This window comes from Amia ocellicauda, chromosome 14 (assembly GCF_036373705.1).
Source record: "Amia ocellicauda isolate fAmiCal2 chromosome 14, fAmiCal2.hap1, whole genome shotgun sequence".
Lineage (NCBI taxonomy): Eukaryota > Metazoa > Chordata > Actinopteri > Amiiformes > Amiidae > Amia > Amia ocellicauda.
Window position 1 is genome coordinate 7196085 of NC_089863.1, and position 18226 is coordinate 7214310.

The 18226-nt window shown below is 41.0% G+C and overlaps 1 long non-coding RNA gene across 1 annotated transcript; it reads right to left on the reverse strand.

The window, feature by feature from the left end:
• Positions 1-14974: 14974 nt before the first annotated feature.
• Positions 14975-17808, reverse strand: LOC136768003 (uncharacterized). Its single transcript, XR_010821931.1, has 4 exons — positions 17680-17808; positions 16668-16715; positions 16186-16325; positions 14975-15178 (listed from the first exon to the last, which is right to left on the reverse strand). It is a non-coding gene; the product is annotated as an uncharacterized LOC136768003 (long non-coding RNA).
• Between the last annotated feature and the right edge of the window lie 418 nt (positions 17809-18226).

Genomic DNA, 18226 nt, shown 5'->3' on the forward strand with positions numbered 1-18226 from the left:
TTTACAGGAGAGTAAATTACAAGTACAGTCTGAAAAGATGCATCTTGAGTAATCACCGGGAAGGAGGTCAGCTGTCTTGACTTCAAAGGGAAGGTCGTTCCACCACTTAGTAGCCAGAGATGTAAAGGAGCAGCTCTGGGGGAAGGGGAGTGGAGAGGAGGCAAGGTTGCTGTTGTTGTCGTTCGCCACAGGACATCTACACAAGCCAGCACAGCAGTTGCCAAGCTCAGCTCAGCTAAGAATTTGTTGTTTGAAGGCTATTATTATTTAGCATTGTTGTGAGCTATTGATCAGTGTAACTGCATGTCTGTCACTGTCTGTATTCAGATCAAAAGCGAACATTAATTGTGACATTAATAGCATTCCTGTCTGGGAGGGACTTGCAAGATCCTGACAGAATTGTGTAATTCAATGCAACACAGGTGTATACCCTCATAATTAGTTACAGGTATATTATGTAACAGCCCCCAGGACCTCTGTGCCAGCAGTCAGTGCCAGCAGCCTTCAGTGCCCCCTTTCGAAGGGCCCCATCTTCAAAGGGCAGGGACTTTAGCTGTGGGACTCCAGCAAGGAGAAGACTGCGAGGTGACACCGCACATCAATGATGATCTCTCCAATTCCAGTCTTGTTCTCTCCTTCCTCTCGGCGTGCACCTGCTCGCCATTGCCTCCCTAATCCCTCTAAACTCATCTCACTGCCTCTCCCCTCCTCCAGTCTCTGGAGGCCTGTGGAACTGCCACTTAGCTTCCAACAAGGCCGACTTCATCTCCGCTTTTGCCTTCCTCCACTCTCTGCATTTCCTGGCTCTCACTGATACATGGATCTCCCCTGAGAACTCAACCACCCCTGCCACCCTATCCTCTCTGTTCGTCCTGTCCCACTCCCCTCATCATACTGGGCGGGGAGGAGGGGCAGGGTCCCTACATTCCCCTTCTCTCCTCATCTCTGTCCCCTCCCTTCCCTCTTCTATCACAACTAACAGCTTTGAATTCCATCCAGTGGAACTCACCTCTCCCTTGTAGTTCTCTACCACCTTCCTGGTCCACTAGCCTTCTTCCTGGATGAACTGGACTTCCTTCTTTCCATCATTGTCCTCACCTACCATCCTCCTGGATGACTTCAACATACACCTCTCCAACTCTGCTTGATCTCTTCCGCTCCTCCACTCTTTCCACTGCTCTCCTTCCCCATCTCCCCCAACTCACAGGGCAGGCCGCCAGCTAGATCTCATCTTCTCTAGAGTCTGCTCCCCTTCGACGCTCTCCATGACATCTCTGACCACCACTTAATCTCCTTCTCCCTTTCCCTCCCACTAAATCTCCTACTAATCAACCTTCCTTTTCTTCATTCTCACTTCTCTCCTCCTAGGTCACAAACCCAGGACGTGTGCCTTGAACCCTCTCCCCACTTACCTACTCTAAGCGACTGCTCCTGATCTTCTACACTTCATCTCCCCCCTCACTCCTCTCTGGCTGTTTCCCCTCTGCATTTAAACAAGCTGCTGTCATCCCACTCCTCAAGAAACCAACCCTTGACCCTACATCTCCCCAGAACTATTGTCCTGTCTCCCTACTCCCCTTCCTCTCAAAGACCTTACAGCGTGCTGTCCACTGTCAGCTCTCTGCAACTCTTTCCCATCACTCTCTTCTTGATCCTCTGTTTGTCTGCTATCTCCGCCTGGATGCACTCACAGCACCTCAAGCTCAACCTCTACAATTTGGATCTGCTAATTTTCCCCCACTCCTCCTCACCTTATGCTGACCTCTGGGTTTGAAGGGGATGTACGAGGGTCTGAAGGCAGCTTGGTGCAGTCTGGTCCAGAAATCGGTAGGTGAGGGACAATGTCTTGAACTGAATGCGTGCTGGGATCGGGAGCCAGTGGAGGGAGTGGAGCAGTGGAGTAGCGTGTGCGAATCAGGGCAGAGAGAATACCAGACAAGCTGCAGGGTTCTGGATGAGCTGGAGCGGGTGGGTAGTAGTTGCAGGCAGGACAGCCAGGAGGGAGTTTACAGTTTACAGTTGATTACAGTATTACAGTACTGTACGATATACACATCAGGAGTTTTTCTGTCATCTTCCTTGACCTTTTAATTATCTCCATTTATAGAAGTGTAAGACAACCCTTCTCTGGTGGTTAAGGAAGAGTCAGGAGGCTGCCATTGTAGATACAGTGGTTTCAAACAACTCAGTGTGTTTGAGGGAGATCCAGAGTACAAATATACAAGAAAATCAAATATTTCAGAATGTACAAAGTGTCAGTCTGGCAACTACTGACAAGGTCTTGAATCAACACCAACTAAGGATGAAACACCTGTACAGTGACAGAGTGAAGGAGATCAGGTTCCAGTCTGTACAGGTCTGTGCTCATCACAGTAATACATTTCTAATACAAATGTGTTAAATCCAGAGTGAGCAGACGTGGTAGGAGCTTATCGGTCACAGAGCCACAGTCAGTGTTCAGGCCAGAGAGGTAGGATATTGCCATGTGTGCAGCCATCTCAAGAGAAGGTGTTCTTCACTGTTGGCCCATACAATACATCTCACCTAACTGCATTCCCGACCTCTTGTACAATATAATTGTACACCCTGAAGAGAGAGAGATGATAAGGCCTGATATATCAAACTTTTTAACAATTACATTTTTTTGCTTATTTATGTAAAAAAAAAAAATGTTCTTGTTGTGACCAGCTGGGTCCTGACTATCTTGATTCATATTTACTGTAAAGTATTTCCAGCTTCACTCTATCTATCAAGAACACTAATGTAACTGAATATAGTAAAATCTTTCCTCAAAGTATTTTTTGATATGAGTCACTCAGAGAGCATGAGTTCAGCTCTTGCTGTGATGAAAATATGTACTGACTATCTATGCTTTATTTTACAAACAATCAGAAGAAGACAAGCAGAGCATGTGCAGGACTGACCATGTCATATTGATGCTCATAAATAGTGTTTATTGTGCCATTGTGAAATGACTGGTGGAAAGAACTTTTCATTAGATGACAGATGATACTGTTTCGATGGACTGATTTGATTTTGTGACTTAGACTGATTTGATTTGCTGTTTAGCTAATGATTTGTGTCATTTGGGCCAAACATGCTTCAGTTTGGGGTGTGTGTTAATTGTTTTGAAAAAGTTGTAAAGTGGGGTGACTTTGGTCAGATAACAGGTGAAGCATTGATGTAGAGGAAATGTTTGTTGTTTTTAGTTTGAGTTATTGTGAAGTATGTTTTTTCGTAAAGGTTTTTCCATTATAATGTATTATGTAAACAAATTCTTAAAAACTAAACATAACATACACTCCTTAATTCAGATGAATGAGTTTCCTTTCTTTGTGAGGTTGTGCATCTCCCTTACTATACATGCACAGCTCCTATAGTCTCCTATAGAGCTAGGAGGGTAGGCTCGATTTAAATGACCTTGTACACATCACTTGTATTTGTATTACCCCATTCACACTGAAACAATTGCCGGCAAGGTCTGTGTGAATGGGTCATTTCCGACAAGGGTCCTTGTCACAACACTGGCAGCACTGGGGAGTATAGGCAACACTGTGAAGTAGTGGTTAGGGCTGTGCCCTCATAACTGGATGGTTGTGGATTCAGATCCTGGGTGAGGCATTGCTGTTGTACCCTTGAGCAAGACACTTTGTTTAGATTGCTCCAGGAAAATGCCCAGTTGTATAAATAAGTTGCCCTGGATAAGAGTGTCTGCTAAGTGATGATAATGTAGCTATGATGTGATTGGGTCAAATTCAGTATAGAAACTGCACCCATATCCAGAAGCAGTTCAGCGTGGTGCTCCAGAAGGTGATGTCAAAGAGGGTCTTAATGCAGTATTTCAGAGATGCAGGAACAAGGAACAAGACTGGGTTCATAAATGGGATAGACCCACACACAACCTGGGAGAAGAAACACACAAACACACACGTGACTTTCATTATTGTGTCCTGCAAGCTAAAATAATCTTACAGATAGATTGTTGACATTGTTTGTCAGTTGTGTCAGTTCTAGTAAAATAATAATACAGATTTAATCTTTCTCAGTTATATGAATTAAGGGATTCATGCTTTAATGAAAGTCATGTGTGTAAGCGTGAGATCCAGATGTTCTGATTAATAACATGTTAATTCAAGTCCTGCGATTATTTTGCTTTTTTTGAGGGCACCAGTCAAAAACTAGGAGACAACTGAAATCAGTTTCAGTGACAGCTATCCAGACCACTAGTAAAGAATTTCAGTTCCACAATGATCGAAATTATTGCCTACCCTGGGTATGCATTTGTACACCATGGCTGTAACAGGAAGTGTGTGATTAATGATTAATGGTTATTTAAAATATTATGGTTATGGGGTGAAAGCAGGATCCCTTAGTATTGGGGTATACATGGCAACCTGGACTCCAAGTTGGGTTACCTATAAAAATGATAATACCCAAACAGACATTTATATGGCACAAGAAAGTGTACAAACTGAAATAAATATTGAATGTCCATTGAAACAAGTGTGACATATTAGTAGTAGAATATGTATCAAGAATTTCCTTTTTAATTTTGGCCCTATCTTTTCCCCTTTATATTTCTTCCTGGCGTCAATCATTCTCGAAGAGGGGTGAAGTGACTACATGATCTACTAACTTTGCCTAGTGTTGGTGTCGAGAGGTCAGCGTATGGGAGCAGCTCACTTCATCCCTGTTAATATGCCCCACGACCAGGCTCGTATTAAGGTATTTGGAGGCCCAGTGCTACTGACATTTCAGGGGTCCCCCTTGGAGACCCCCTCTCCAATAATACTGTACAATCAGCTGACAGTCCCGCACTCTACGCTCATGCACAATCTCATACAAAACCAACACAATCACCAATCATGTCATTCCAATAGGCAGAGCACAGCGGTGCCACTCACATCACAGTAGCTATGGCATGCAAAATAGTATGGTCGGCCCTACCACTAGCTCTCATTACTGACCGCAGTATTTCCAATTAAATCAACACTAGTTGTAGTTGATGGGAGCACGTCATCAGGCAGCGCAGCATGATCTGACATTAGACAGAAACACAGTGTATTCAGCGCTACACTAATCGTGTGGCCTACAGCAGGCAAATATTTGGCACTACTCTCAAGCCTCCCTAACATTACAAAGTATAAAAACACATTTGACTTAACCATTGCTAGATTTTATGCCTTCTTGCCTTCAAACTACCGCGGAAAAAGTTAGCTTGACGTTTGATACTAGTTTGATTTTTGACTCGCACTACCCGACATGAATGAAAAGAGCTGTATCTCCCCGTCTTCAAACCAACTTTCACATGAAGAGGACTAATTGTGAATTCTTTCACAGCCTTTATTTTACTTGTGAATCATAAGAATAATTTGTGAAAATCAATAACATCACATATATGCAACCAAACTCCCGGAATCATTGAAAATAATCTGTATCTCCCTAACCACAGCAGATACAGGGTTAAAATATATTATTATTTAAAAAATACCAATTGTGAATTGTTTCACAGTCTCTGTTTTACCTGTGAATACTAAGAATAATTTGTGACATGCCTGAAATTGCTTGATATCCCTAAGCACCACTAACAATAGTGTATCATCGGGTGCTCCCATAGTCACTAGCATTTTAAAAATAACTTTATGTGAAGAAGACCAGTTGTTAATTGTTTCAGAATGTTTTGTACCTGTAAATAGTATGGATTTAAAATTAAAATCAATAATACAAACAAAAATCATAAGAGACACTTTGGGAATCTTCACAGTCTGTTTTATTTATGCCTAGTAATATGCTGTGAAAATAAATAACATCTCTCACACATATAAGTCTTCATTATTATTTTTGTCATTTAGCAGACGCTCTTATCCAGGGCAACTTACATTTGTACCAATGTATACAGCTGGGCATTTTACTGGAGCAATCTAAGTGAAGTACCTTGCTCAAGGGTACAACAGCACTGCCCCACCCAGGATTAGAACCCACAATGCTGCGAATACTGATCATGAATAACAAAGACAATAAGAACAATAACAAAACATATTCGTAAACACAACTTTTCCATAGACATTTGAAAGAAACCTAACATAAAAAGTACCCTAATAAAGCAACTTATTGATTTAAATTATTCTAGTTGTTGTGGTTGGGGAGATACAGCCATTTATAGGCTATGTGTGTGTCATCCTCACTCACCCATTCCACTGTTTGCCACCAGAGGTCGTCATCTCCCGAGTTCAAAACCATTCTCTCCATTCCATTTGCATCAGTCACTCCAGTTACCATGTGCACATGCTAACTTCTATCTTCAACACTATTGACTCCGCACCTCACATCCCTGTCCTCTGCTTCATCCAGGTCTCTATTTAAACCCCTGCATCTCCACAAATCAATGCTCAGTTTTGTTCTTCCTCGTGTAGTCAATTCTAAGTATTCCAGATCTCTTTTCTTGCTCCTTGTTCTCAACTCTTGCTTGTTTCTCGGATTTTCCCTAAGGACTTGTTTGCTCATTCGCCTGACTCATCGCCTGCCTTTTGACTATTCTCTTGCCTGTCTCTTCGGATCCTGTCTGCCTGCCCTCGACACTTCTTCTCTCTGCGCCTGGGTTCTCTAGTCTGGTGTACCGGTCACCCGTGACAATCTGCAGTGTGTTATTGATTTTCACAAATCACTCTTATGATTCACAAGTAAAACAAAGGCTGTGCAAGAATTCACAATTGGTCTTCTTTACATTGCAGTTGATTTCAAAATGCTAGCTATTATGGTTGGGGAGATACAGCCATTTTACGCATGGCTATGTGCACATATGTGGTATGTTATTGATTTTCACAAATTATTCTTATGATTCACAAGTAAAATAAAGGCTGTGAAAGAATTCACAATTGGTCCTCTTCATGTGAAAGTTGGTTTGAAGACGCTAGCTGTTGTGGTTGGGGAGATACAGCCATTTATAGGCAATGTGCAGTGTGTTATTGATTTTCCCTACAAGGCAAGGTGAGGAACATCCTCAGTGCAATATTCACATTTGGAAATACAAATTGCAGCTGTTTCTTCCGCAGCATTTGGAGCAAGTTCCTTGGAGATGTGTCACTTGTGTCCTTTGAGAAATTAATGAACTGTATCAATTCATCAACAAAGTCCTCCTGTAGATCAGGGGTTCCCAAACTGTGGGGCGCAGGGAAAGAGTGTAAAAAGTCAAGACGAGACTCAAGAAATCCCCGAGGGGATCTGACAACTGTTGATTGCTGCGCCGCTGAAATCGAATTGGATAAACTGATCTCTTTTGCATCGACCTCTCTCTGTGAAATTACTTTTTCTACACTTACACATATTAAAACAAACTGTTCTGTCCGACTCACAAGAGTGGAAACTTGGTCTCGGTTATTTATTGGATTCTTCCATATCCAGTCCTGGCCAATCAGAGTAGAGGATTGTCAGGCAGCAGCGTCTGTAAAAACCGCTGATTGGTAGCTTCAGATCAAAATACACAGCAGTTTATATGAGGTGATAATTACGGTAAAATAAATACATTAGAATAACTTGCAGCCCCAAAATGTCATTGAGTGAGAACGAGCTCACCAGAACTCTCTGCTGCAATATTTTGGAAACGCATTAACAAAAAATACATTAAATGCAAAATAATTCAATGTGACAATTTTTGCAATTGCAAGAAGTTCTGAACTTTATATTAAAATACTCATCTAACACAACAACTTTATTAAATACATTCAGAAATATACCTGTGCATTCAATTTCCAGTGAAAACAAAATATACAGCAATAGCTGGCTGTGTGTGTTTTAATAATATTAGTTTGTTTGTTGCTCCTCTTCCTTTTCTGTCATTACTAGTTTTGCAGAAGGGTGTTTGGCTTTTAGGTGGGTTAATATACCAGCTGTAGATTTCTGGTATATTAATTGCACTGCACATATTATACACTTAACAGTGTTTTAATTTACTTTGTCAAAGTATTTCCATGCAGAAATTATCTGAGACAAAACCATTGGTCGCGCTCTCGTAGCGCCACAGATCTGCAGAATTCCACCGATCCCATTGGCGGAGTCGAGCAGATCTGTGATTGTCAGCCAATCACAGACAAAAAATAACAAATCCCACCCTCCTGTCAATCTTCATTACAGCTTCATAGAGAGCCAATCAACCATTCGGGTGGGGATGGCGGGGGGTGGGCGCAAGCTGTAACACAAACACCAGTGGGTATAGATAGCATAAGATTTTTTTATTGCGTCACATAACTACGGCATGCCACAAGGACAAAAAATGTTTTACAAAAAGGCAAATTGTTTAGTTTAGTCATGCTTTTTTTTTTATTATCCAACCATTATCAGTTTGAGTTTACAGGGAGGGCGGGGTGCCCCTAGGAGGCGGGGCCCTGGGCTTCAGCCCATGTAGCCCATTGGCTTAACGGGGGCCTGCCCGCAACAACATTTGTAACCCAGAGCGCATTAACGTATTGTAGACCCATTGAACATATGACTTAAATACATTTTACCACCTTCCGCCTCCTCTCCAACTTATATTTTTTATGTTGCGCATTTCACTCTCAGCGCCCTACTTGCGATGAACCAGCAGAAGATGAAGAGCTGTATCACTACATGACAGATGGTACATGCAGTACCCTGCAAGCATCCACCCTCATGATTGATGGGAGATATGCACGACACAAAGGTAGATGGGGATGTAGGGCTGGACGGGGCAGTCATGCATTTACATGGAACCTGGCACAGAGGATGGAGGGAGGGGGTATAGAGGGTCAAAGAAAAGGAGACAGTATCTCGGAGGTACTGATTTCACTATAGCTTCTAATTCAATGAGACAAAATTTGTTTTTGTATTTTACTGGTCATCATCTGTAATGCTCTGTGTTGTTGGTATGGTGGGACCAATAGCTTCCACTTTAAATATCAAGTCACACAGCCAACAGGTCACAGTAAACTGACATGCTAATACATTGAATATTAGCAAGATACCTGTCCTGAAAACTGTGAAGAAGGTATGTTTTACAAAAGGAGTATTGTATTTATTTGATACTTCCAGTAAAATTTGTCACATTATTAAGTATAGCAAGCTAAATGATGGGCGTGTTATTTACAGTGAGGGAAAAAAGTATTTGATCCCCTGCTGATTTTGTACGTTTGCCCACTGACAAAGAAATGATCAGTCTATAATTTTAATAACATAATAACAACAAAATCCAGAAAAATGCATTTCAAAAATCAGCAGGGGATGAAATACTTTTTCCCCTCACTGTAGCTGCAGCAGGAGGTGATCAATTGTAGTGCCTTTATTTACCTAAATTGAGGTCCAAAATTAGTATGACAGACATGGCACAGAAAAAGTGACCACGAGACAAAATGTGTGCATGATTTTATGTGCATGTGTGCACATGTGCGTCTTGGTGTGTCTGTACATGTGGGTATTGTGCATACATGTACAAATGTGCATCTACATACTCACCTACAATGATCTGAGCAAATGGCATGAGAGTTATGATAATACTGAAGCCCACTGTGGAGAGAGAGATAGAGAGAGAGAGAAAAACATAGAGGAAGAGAGAGAGAGAGAGAGAGAGAGAGAGAGAGAGAGCGAGAGAAAGAGAGAGAGAGAACACACTGAGTAAGGTCCTGGCCTATATCTAATATATAACTGTATACATTTCACAGTGAGAAAAGTGTGATCACTTTTAGTGCAATGCAATGTTGTGGCCAGACAAGACATTTTTGCACATGAATTGTAAATAATGTTCACCCGACGATTACACTAATACAATTACAAATAGCAAAACTGACAAATTGGAAGTACTGTGTAAAACCACTAGCGTGTTTAAGAACATTACCGTAGTTTCATGGTATAAACAAATATGTTGTACACCAATACATAGTTTCAAGTGATTTGTTGAGTTCTGTGTATAACCCCTTTTCTTATTATGTGTGTTGAGGTGAAGAACTCACAATTAATGTTATTGATTCAGACCCACAATATTCATTGAATCACACTGGAAACAAATAATACATGAAGCCTAAAGCTGAGATATTACAGGATGTCACAGAGAAGCGTAGACATAATTCCTACTACTTTGCCCACTGAAAGCCTTGATAAGGACTTTTAAATTATGTACAATTCTGAATAAATCCAGAGATGTACCAAGATAGGGCACTGTTTCAAATCCACAGTACAGGATTATTCCCAGGAGAATATCGTAACACACAGCCGGTGTTAAGTAGGCATGTTTCTTACAGTTTCCTCTACAAATATCAGTTACAGTTTAGATTGAGTGGCATAAATAGATATTTAATAGGTATTTAACTATTAATCTTTATGTGTCCAACAAACACGCTATTGCATTCTCTTGGTGAACAGGGGCGTCGCAAGGGGGTAGGCATCCTAGGCAATTGCTCTGCTCTTGAATGGTTATTAGCTATATCTATACATGTCCCATATGGAAAAAACATTGCACTCAATGTATCACTTATTTCTTTCTCTTGACCTTTTAATCGAACATTTAGTGCAGTCTGGAGCAATTTAATGTAACAAAGCCTAAAAAGGTCACATGGTGTTTTACTGTAAAGAACACAGTAATATACAGGCGACAACACGTGGAGTAACATAGTGTAATGTGTGAGGTACTTCACTGTAAATTATATGGTAAATTAGAGGGATATTTACAGAATTTATTTACAATATACTTATGCTTTCCTTTGTGCTTCATCTCCATTTTTGTGCTGATTAGGCAAGGTTATATATATATATATATATCTCACATTACATTATTTGTCATTTGGCAGACACTCTTATCCAGGGCAACTTACATTTGTACCCATTTAAACAACTGGGTATTTTACTTGAGCAATCTAAGTGAAGTACAGGTTACAACAGCACTGCCCCACCCAGGATTTGAACCTTCCAGTTATGAGCCCAGAGCCCTAATCACTACTCCACAGTGCTGCCTATATACATAAATTAGGTCCAGTTGTATTGGTTTTGCATATTCATGTTGTGACTGTAACAACATGTAAAGATGTGATTAAATAACAGTCATATATATATATATATATATATATATATATATATATATACACTCACCTAAAGGATTATTAGGAACACCTGTTCAATTTCTCATTAATGCAATTATCTAACCAACCAATCACATGGCAGTTGCTTCAATGCATTTAGGGGTGTGGTCCTGGTCAAGACAATCTCCTGAACTCCAAACTGAATGTCTGAATGGGAAAGAAAGGTGATTTAAGCAATTTTGAGCATGGCATGGTTGTTGGTGCCAGACGGGCCGGTCTGAGTATTTCACAATCTGCTCAGTTACTGGCATTTTCACGCACAACCATTTCTAGGGTTTACAAAGAATGGTGTAAAAAGGGAAAAACATCCAGTATGCGGCAGTCCTGTGGGCAAAAATGCCTTGTTGATGCTAGAGGTCAGAGGAGAATGGGCCGACTGATTCAAGCTGAAGAGCAACTTTGACTGAAATAACCACTCGTTACAACCGAGGTATGCAGCAAAGCATTTGTGAAGCCACAACACGTACAACCTTGAGGCGGATGGGCTACAACAGCAGAAGACCCCACCGGGTACCACTCATCTCCACTACAAATAGGAAAAAGAGGCTACAATTTGCACAAGCTCACCAAAATTGGACAGTTGAAGACTGGAAAAATGTTGCCTGGTCTGATGAGTCTCGATTTCTGTTGAGACATTCAGATGGTAGAGTCAGAATTTGGCGTAAACAGAATGAGAACATGGATCCATCATGCCTTGTTACCACTGTGCAGGCTGGTGGTGGTGGTGTAATGGTGTGGAGGATGTTTTCTTGGCACACTTTAGGCCCCTTAGTGCCAATTGGGCATCGTTTAAATGCCACGGCCTACCTGAGCATTGTTTCTGACCATGTCCATCCCTTTATGACCACCATGTACCCATCCTCTGATGGCTACTTCCAGCAGGATAATGCACCATGTCACAAAGGTCGAATCATTTCAAATTGGTTTCTTGAACATGACAATGAGTTCACTGTACTAAACTGGCCCCCACAGTCACCAGATCTCAACCCAATAGAGCATCTTTGGGATGTGGTGGAACGGGAGCTTCGTGCCCTGGATGTGCATCCCACAAATCTCCATCAACTGCAAGATGCTATCCTATCAATATGGGCCAACATTTCTAAAGAATGCTTTCAGCACCTTGTTGAATCAATGCCACGTAGAATTAAGGCAGTTCTGAAGGCGAAAGGGGGTCAAACACAGTATTAGTATGGTGTTCCTAATAACCCTTTAGGTGAGTGTACATGTTACCAGAGGGTGGAAGAAACACAGAATGGTATTAGTATTGTCCACCTCCCTGCACTATGGCCTACTAACCTGTCATTCCATGCTCTTGCTTCTTGGATGGATTAAACTGCAACGATTCATACGTGTCTTCTGTCTTGAGTCCTGCCAAGTCCTCATACTCGTTGAGCTCAGCTCGCTTTGGTGGTTCAGTCTGTGCCATTCTTAGCACTTCCTCTCAGTACAAAATGAGACTTGAAAATATGTCTGTCCTGCTCTTGCTTTCTCTGCAGGATGAAGTAAGGGATGCGCTGGTGGTACTAAGGGTAAGTGGTGGGTGGACGGCCCCTCCTGATTTTAGGAAGAATTTAAATCATGATGATGACGTCTGTTACTTTCCAAATCTTGTTGCTGTTGCAGCCTACTTATCTTCTGTATTTCTCCTTTTTTAGAGATACAAATTAATTCAATTCATGGCATTTTTGAGAGAGTGGAGGTGGAGGCAATGTCTCTCAAAAACACCATGAATTGAATTAATTTGTACTTGCTTTATATCAGCATCTGTTGAGTCTAACTTTTTATATTGTACTTTGCTGGCAGTGTTATCACTGAAGGGCAGTTTGTTGATTCAAGTATTTATTTTTATTTCTTGGAAGACACCCTGATCCAGGGTAACTTACAAAATATAAGCACGAAATTGTTATTTCTCCCAGTTACTGTAAATATCTTAAACTCTGGACCCTGCAGAGTAAATCAACTTCTGAGTTTTGGGATTTTTCTTTATGAAAGACATGCCTTAATTCAGGATTTGACATACAGCATCATGGGCAGACTGGGACCAAAAATCAGCCCAGGAGATTTAAGTGGACCGGACCACATTTCTGCAAAAAAAAAAAAAAATCAACATACTGAAATAATGAAGTCAGCCCATGCAGTGTTCCGTCATGATGAAGTATCAGTTTGTAAAACTTTTTTTTAATTGTTAGGGCAAACTTTTCTAAATTGTAAGCTATAACAACTACCAGGTTTTCACATATTATAGTCAAGTTAGGTATGGCAAAGTATAGGCTTGCCATGATTTAGAAGTCACAAATAGGCAAATATCCTATTAAACATATCAATCTTTTCCATCAACTAAATATTGTTCTATTCATGTGACAATGACAAAGAGGGGAACAATTGCCACCATCATATGACCACACCACCCCCCATGTTATTCAAGTGAGGAGGGGGCCTATTTCCCCCTCTCCCCACACAGGACAGGACAGGCTTCCTTGGCAGCACAGGGTCCCCCCATCCATGGCATCAGCCTCTGAACCAGGCTCTGCATTGCCACCAATCCTGGTGAGGGAGAGAAACCAAAGGAAATTCAGGAGGATCATTTGAGGCCGGGTAAGTGAAACCACACTACAGATGTGGTCTCATTCACTTCCGTCTGCCATCCTTTTCCCCCAGCAGGTCTCTCCACAGGTGCACTACTCTCCGTCTCAGGCCCAGCTGACTGCAGGGGACACACAGCATTTCTACCAGCCCTGCAAGATAAGTATAAGTAGTATGAAAATCAGTCCATTATCTATACTTTGATTTAACTTTTCCTCAGGATGCTATATTCAGATTACGAAGAAACAGCCAGCAGCCAGGAAATGTGCAGCAAACATCAACTAAAACAAGAGTTTTCCACAGAATCAGGGTACTTATCCAGCTGTGAACAATTCCCCTGTTCCAATCAGCAGCTTCCTCTGTTCCTCAAGGCTCCCTCTTCCTGGCCGCCCTTCGATTGCAGTGATGATGTGTGTGTGTGAGGGAGCCAGATGCCCAGTTAATAACAAGTGTGTCATTCTAAGCATGTAATGGGCAGAAAAAAACAAAAAAACTATAAATAAAGCATAGACCAGCGACCCACGCAGGTCCAAACAGACTGGCCCACCGGGGATTCTCCCCAAATCTTGGGAATTACATCAATCCATTATCACCAAACCAAGCTAAAAAAAGTGTGACATTCATCAGATCATTGATATATACTGCAGCTGTGCTGTATGTGGTCATCCATTCATCCATCCATTATCAATAACCTGCTTCATCTAGTAGACAGTCGAGGCGAGCTGCAACCCAGTCTAGCAGGGCCTGCATGGTCTTGGTAACAACTCCACTCAAGTATTAGCTCATGCATTTGAAGAAGAGTAAATAGAAAATATGTGTTTGTTGTTTTAAACTGTTTGAGCACCAGCTCAATTAAAATTTACTGATTTACTCATCTATGCATCTGTTCATGTATTTAAACTTAGCTGGGAGGGCATTTTATAACATTCATTTTATTTTAAATACATATTTTTTGCTTAATTCTTATTGCATAATTGTTTGGTGTTTACACTAAAATTAAGAGCTAGACCAAATCAAAACTTTGACCTTTCTGTGAATTGCAAAGTACAAACCTGTTCCCTATCCTGTTGTTAGATGCCACTTTCCACTACATATACATGCAGAGACATGATAGGGGTATAAGTCTGCAAATTTCAATACACGGGTAGGTCAAAGTCTTCGTTTGGTCTAACCCTATCTAATATCTTAAAAAACAGGAATTCCAAAGAAAAACCTAGAAAAAACAGGATGTTTAAAAAACATGGATATATACTTGCACTATGTTTTCTCTCTGAGCCACAAAGGTAAATGAAATAAAATAGAAATAGGAATTAAAGAAAATAAACAAAATTTTAATTCTCTCGTAAGAGTTTTGTCGTTTAGTGCCAGGGAAACATGTCATGCAGTCGATATGCTTTGTTCTTCTGGCAAATCCAGCGGTAGTCTCCGGCACAGCTTTGTGTAGGTGTGGGGGTGGCCTCTGTGGTGACACATGGACAGGGGGTTACAAATTCATATTCATCTTCATCTTCTTCCTGACAGAGAATGTGAGAGGAGATCAAGTGAAGTAAAGATAAATAAAAATGAAATGAAAATAAATGAAATAAAAATATATTTATGAAGAAAGAGAGGAAAATAGAGATCCTTTGCCATCAATGCAAACACACACAAAGAAACAAAGTCTAATATTAAATTTTTTAAATTAAACTTGCAGCTGGCCTTGCTGGCCTTGCAGCCAGACACCTGATAATAATCTAGCTGCAAGGCCTCTGTGACTTATGCTGACATGGCTATGCTAATGACATGCATATGTAGCATATGCATGTTGGAGCCCTCGTTCGGATTGTAACTGCATTGATACAAGCGCTCTGCAGCACATAGCTCCACCAGCAAAGCGAAAAAGCAGCTATGCCAAAAGAGCCGACAGAGGGATTATGTCATTGCAATTAGGTTATTGTACAAGCAGGTGCCTTCATTTCTGTGGGAAATGGGAAAATTAAACAATAAACTAATGTTCCGATGATTACAGCAGCTTTACCCCAAATGTGTAATTCGAAAACTCAGGAAACTTCATGACAGGGAAAAGATCTCTCATGTCCTCATCCTAGGGGGTTTAATCCAGAATTTGCCATCATTTGCTTGCAATTCCAGCCAGTCCTGGTATAAAACAGTCACCGGAGGAACTCAATTTTAGTGACATATTATGAACCCTTTTACAATACTGTTGCAAAAAGCATGAATGATTTGTATGGCGGTTGCTGAGTGGGGTAAAGTATGATACTGATTAGGGTGTTTGATACTGAAGGGCAGCCAGGAGAGACTCTACTGATTCATCAGCACAGTGGGGGATATATATAAGAGAAATGGATTCACTGGGTGAGAGAGATGGGTAAACACTGCAGAAACGGTGATGTGAAGAATCCCGTTCATCATGGACCAGATGAAAGAGAATAAGGAGACGGGGGCCAGGTCACATACTCTGCCTTCAGTTTCAAATGCAATTCACAGCACAAACACTAGAGGGCAAAGTTCCTTCACTTGCCATTTCTTCTTCAGCAGAGGCAAGTGTAGCATTTCTTTGGTCACAGAAGTCAATGGCAGACTGGCAGCTGCCCCTCTCCTCAGAGAAGAAATAAAACGTATTCTCGTGGAGTAGCCAGCTTTCCTTACTGGATGAACATCCTACAGACACAGAAGGAGATTATGCATCAAGGGGTGTACACCTACATTTCCAACACTTTCTCCAAACTGAATGAAATGGTAAAAGCTAGCCCACACAAAGAAGAGCAATAGTGTTTGAAGGGTGTGAGGCAGAACACTTTTCTCACCAGCTCACTTGTTAGTTAATTAAATCTATACCTGAAACACTGACCAATTTACAGTATGATGTTTTGCTGTGTACAGTTTAATAACATATGATAATGATGATTGATTATTATTATTATTAACATCCATCCATGTTAATCCATGCTTCATGCAGTACAGGGTCACTATGATTACAAAATAATTCACATAAACGCTCACCAGCAACTGACACCTTTGCGCTCAGGAACTCTCGACTGAAATTAAAGTCTGGGGAGAAAAGCAAAGGGCAAACCATTCAGTTCTTCAGATTTTGAATATGAATATCCTGCTTAGTCTTAAATCCAGTGTATCATGTTGGGATCAGTGCAGGGGAAGTATTCCCATATTCAAATCAGCCTCTGTCTGGAATAGCACAAAGAGATACAGAAATAAATGAGTGTATCTGCAAACAAACGAAGAATACGTGAGGTCAGGGAAAGAGTGAAAATGTTCAAATGACAATGGGCGAAATGAAGGCAAAACCAGAAGATGGCCACATAGAAGATGGGAAGATGAAATAATAACATTTACAGATGTGGCAAAATTCAAGCCTGAAGAACCCCGAAACACGGAAATTTCAATCAAAACTCAAAATAAAATATATATATGTAATAAACCAAAGATGGGTCGGTCTGGCTTTGTGTATGTTCATCAGTCTTTTTGTGTAAATGTCATGTGTTAAAGTATTCAACACATAATAAATTAATGTTTGTTTTTTACTTCGTTGACAGTGTTCAGTACAGTACTTTTATGGATACTGTAAACCTGTTTCATCAATACCATATCTGGATGATTTTAATTTTAATTAAATATATATATTAATGCAACTTATTATTTATTTAATTATTTCTCAGAGGAGGTAGCAGAAGGAAAAAAACAGATGAGCCGTTTGCAGGTTCTGATTTGAATTCTCCTATATGGAAAACATATTGGTCCACACTGTATCATGAGAGTAAAGTCCTCTTATTTGAAGGGTGGCTATCAAATGTGTATGATACAGGTTCACACTCACTGTTGAGTTCCCATTTCATACTTTTAACTGGGACTGTCAGATGTCATCATGCTGCAAATTGAAAAAGTAGATCTCGTGTCAAGAAAAGGTTGGGCACCCCCCATTTACAGCATCCAAGCTGTTTTGAGCAAGTTTTGACAGCACACGTACAGCTGAGGCTCTCCAAATCTATCCACTCACCGCTCTGAAGCTGTTGACCAATGACATGGATTTATGAGGCTAGAATACACCCCTAGCAGAAACGGGGCATGGTTTTGGCATAACTGCGTTAGGAAAAAAAAAGTCACCCTCCAAACACTGGCTTTTTAATGATGCTCACCTTCCTGTTCTGGGTTAGAGGGCAACTGCCACAGAGCTGTTGTGCCAGCTTCTAGAGTTGGGTTTCAGGTCTCTGAGCAGGACTGAGAACAACGCCACCTCCCTGTAGTGGTCACACTATGTAATTACGCCATATATAAGCTGGCAATACCCACCACCCATAAATTACAGCATCGAAATGCTACCATTTACCCGTGATAGAGTCATAGTACCCCCACTGTACGCCAACTGTACCTTCTTATAACAGAACCAGTACTATCTGCTACAATAGATTTTGCTTATTGTATTTAACACAGAGAGTGTCTATATGCAATGCCCTGAAGAAGAAACAAGAAAACAAACAAACAGCAGAAGTGAAGATGGTTTAATTCTCACAGTGGACCGCCACCAGCACCAGAATGATCCCCAG